Source organism: Silene latifolia, chromosome 9 (assembly GCF_048544455.1).
Source record: "Silene latifolia isolate original U9 population chromosome 9, ASM4854445v1, whole genome shotgun sequence".
In the NCBI taxonomy this organism is placed as follows: Eukaryota; Viridiplantae; Streptophyta; class Magnoliopsida; order Caryophyllales; family Caryophyllaceae; genus Silene; species Silene latifolia.
The window spans coordinates 47,352,107-47,355,797 of record NC_133534.1 but is presented as its reverse complement, the minus strand read 5'-3'; the positions used below and the strand labels follow the sequence as shown (position 1 = coordinate 47,355,797).

General features: G+C 43.7%; 1 non-coding gene across 1 annotated transcript; it reads left to right on the top strand.

Annotated features, from left to right (window-relative positions):
- The first annotated feature begins 2,648 nt into the window (after window positions 1–2,648).
- Window positions 2,649–2,755, top strand: LOC141603511 (small nucleolar RNA R71). The gene has a single exon (XR_012525382.1). It is a non-coding gene; the product is annotated as a small nucleolar RNA R71 (small nucleolar RNA).
- Window positions 2,756–3,691: the final 936 nt, after the last annotated feature.

Genomic DNA, 3,691 nt, shown 5'->3' with positions numbered 1-3,691 from the left:
TCACCACCTCGGCCATCTTTGGGTTAATCCGCCTAAGACCGTCAACCTTGGGTTGACTCCCCTCTTCCAAAACTATTTTATGCATGCACAAACTCGGACTTAAGCCCTTGATGTCGTCAATGCTATACCCAAGTACCCCTCTATGAGTTTTCAAGATTTCCAAAAGCTTCTTTTCTTGGGACTCACTTAGGTTAGCATTAACGATCACCGGGTAGGCCTCTCCCTCATCAAGGAAAGCATACTTGAGTGAGGGAGGCAAGGGTTTGAGTTGTACCTTTGGAGGGAGAAAGCCCTCCACTTTCTTCAATAGTTCCTCATCAACTTCATGGTCCTCCTTCATTGCCTCATCATGCAAAGAAATTTGAAAAACCTCTTCCATTTCCATTTCCTCTCGGGATACTTCATGCACTACTTCATAAATTACCTTAATTGTGCTCAACCTTTCTAATCTCGGACCTTTCATCAAATTTGGGAGGTTAAACTCGACATTGTTGCCCTCAATTTGGAAGGTTAGCCGCCCATTCTTCACATCAATGAGAACTCCCCCGGTAGCCAAGAATGGCCTACCAAGGATGATGGGAGTGTGGCTATCCTCCGGAATATCGAGGACAACAAAATCGGCGAGAATTAAAAGCTTTCCAACTTTGACGGGTACGTCTTCAAGCACCCCCATAGGGTGCTTGACGGACCTATCCGCCAATTGGAGAGTCATTGAAGTGGGAGCAAGGTTTTGAATTCCGATTTTCTTGGCAACCTTCAAAGGAATAACACTTACACTTGCTCCCAAATCACAAAGAGTTCTAGATATGGGCACACCACCTACTACACATAGGATTGAAAAGCTCCCCGGGTCACCAAGCTTAGTGGGCATCTTATTAAGGATATGAGCACTACATGCCTGTTCCATAGCCACTATTTCTTGGCTACCCAAGACTCTTTTCTTTGTCAAAATATCTTTTAAAAATTTTGAGTAGGTTGGCATGTTCATTATCACCTCCGTAAAGGGTAGGGTAACCTCAAGTTTCTCAAGAATGTCACAAAACTTGGCATACTTAAGGTTTTCCCTACTCTTTATGGCTCTTGAAGGGTAAGGAATTTTAGGAACAAGTTGGGATTTAGAAGATACCTTTGGAGGAGTCGAATTCCTTGTTACCTTTTTAGATTGTTGCAAAGGCACTTCTTCAATAGCTTCCTCCTCATAAGGGAGGTCTTCAACATACCCATCAACATCCTTGTCCTCTTGAATTACCTTTCTAGACACATCTTCACAAGCCTTCTTCCCTTTCTTGTCTTCTCTAGCATTACCCAATTGTTCAATGGGTGAGCTTTCCTCTTCATCATTCACTTCCAACTCATCCCTCTTGGGATCTTCATCCATTTCTACCACAAGGTCCTTGTAGGGGTCCTCAAGCTCTACACCACTCCTTAGTACTACCGCATGAGCATGGTGGCTATTTGAGGCATCCTTGGAGCTTTGTCCTTGAGCCAACAAACCACCGGGCGGCCGTTGAGGGTTAGCCATAGCATGAGAAGCCATCCTAGATTCCATTTCCCTCATGTCCTTAAGGAAGGTAGCCCTCAAGTTTGCTTGTTCTTGTTGAGTAGCTTTAGCAAAATTAGCTATCTCTTGACTATGTTGAATTTGCATGTTCTTTATCATCTTCAAAAGCTCAACTTGAGAGAGCTCACCTTGAGGTTCTTGATAAGGTTGGTTGGCTATGGGTAAAGGGAACCCATAGTCATACCGAGCATTGGGACCTTGGTTGTTGTTTTGCCCCCCTTGGAAGTTAGCTCTAGGACCATTGTTGTTGAAGTTTGATCCTTGACCTTGTTCTTGAAACCCTTGAACATACCCTTGCCCAAACCCTTGGTTTGCTTGATTCACTTGATTCCCTTGGTTGCCTTGATTTCCACCAAAATCTTGGTATCCTTGTGCTTGGTTCCCATAATTTTAGTTTTGATTGTTGTTTTGCCATTGGTTTTGATTCCCGGGATTAGGTCTTGGGTTGGGGAATATTCCCCTTTGTTGAGCAAAACCGGGTGGATTGGTTGGGGCTTGTGGTTGAAGGTGTTGCGGGTTTTGAACATTGGTGCTTTTGTAGCTAAAGTTGGGGTGGTTCCTCAAACCGGGGTGGTAGAAATTGGTATTTGGATTGTAGACGTTTGGGTTGTTGTAAGGTGGTCTTGTGGGTCTTGAATGGTTGTTAAAGCCTTGAAAAGCGTTAACCTCTTGAATGTTCTCTTCATAGACCCCATTGTAATTGTTGCCACACAATTCATAAGTATGACCACTTCCTCCACAAAGTTCACAACTTGCGACTTGAGCCACTTCTTCCATGGGTGCCCCATATGAGGTTGCGGCTTGATTCACTTGATTTCTTGAAAACTTCTCAAATTGTTTTGTGAGTAAGTCAAGCTTGGCATTTGTCTCGGAGTTGGAGGCATTTTCCTTAGGAAACTTCCCATTCCTTCTTAGCATGTTCCCTCTAGAACCATAGTTTGCCTCCAAATCTACCATTTTCTTGATCAATGTCGTGCCCTCTTCATCACTCAAGTGGTCAAACCCTCCCCCCGCGGAGGCATTCACCATCTCCTTAGTCCTTGGTAGAAAAGTTTGGAAGAATGTTTGAGTGATGTACCATTCCGGTATTCCATGGTGGGGGCAACTTGCTATCAAGTCTTGATAACGGTCCCAAGCTTCACCCAAAGATTCTCTATCCTCTTGTTGAAACGTATTAATCTCATTACGAAGCATCGCGGTCTTTGAGGAAGGGTAATACTTGGCCATGAATGCTTTAGCCAAAGCATCCCAAGTAGTGAAAGTATCCGGTGGGTGAATGTTCAACCATCGGTCCGCCTTGCCCGTCAATGAAAACGGAAACAACATCATTCTCAAGGTGTCTTCGGACACCCCATTCTTCTTCATCATTGAAACTTTCCTTTTAAACTTCCGGAGATGAGCATGGGCATCCTCTTCAATATGCCCCCCGAACAAATCTTTCTCAATTAACCCGACTTGGGCGGGATGCATTTCAAAGTTGTTTGGGGCCAAGGTGCCAAAATTGATAGGGTTACATGAATCATTATGGTTAGGCCGGTTATGATCTCTAAGAGCCATTTGTGGTGGTGGATTTGGTATTTGATGTGGTGGTGTTTGAGGTGGGCTATTATAATTAGGGAAGTTATGAAAGGGGTTTTCTAGTAGAGTCTCAATTGTGAGGTTTGGTTGAAGTGTGGTTGTGGTATCAATATTTTGTGGGATGTGTGAATTTGGTTGGTCCAAGTTTTCTTGAGGGGAACTATTCCTAACTCTCTCAAGGGTCCTTGTCCTCAAGGTTCTAAAAAGCCTTTCGGGGTCGGAGTTGAAGAGAAGAGCTTGGTGGTTCCTTCTAGGCATGCACTTGACAAATCGTTAGTCTCCTAGTGTTTTTACACACTAGGGGAAGGCAATAAATCACACACTCTACAAAGAACACACAACTACTAAAACAAACTAACAATTGAGATAAGACTAAAGCAAAGACTCTAAGCAAAAACTAAGCATAACCTAACGCCATCCCCGGCAACGGCGCCATTTGATAGTTAGAATTTTGTCGCGGCTTCTCTCTATCAAAAAAATTTATAAAAACCCAATTAAATGTAGTATTTAGTCGGGGTCGAACACGAAGACGGCGGGGGTTTCTACTAAGTC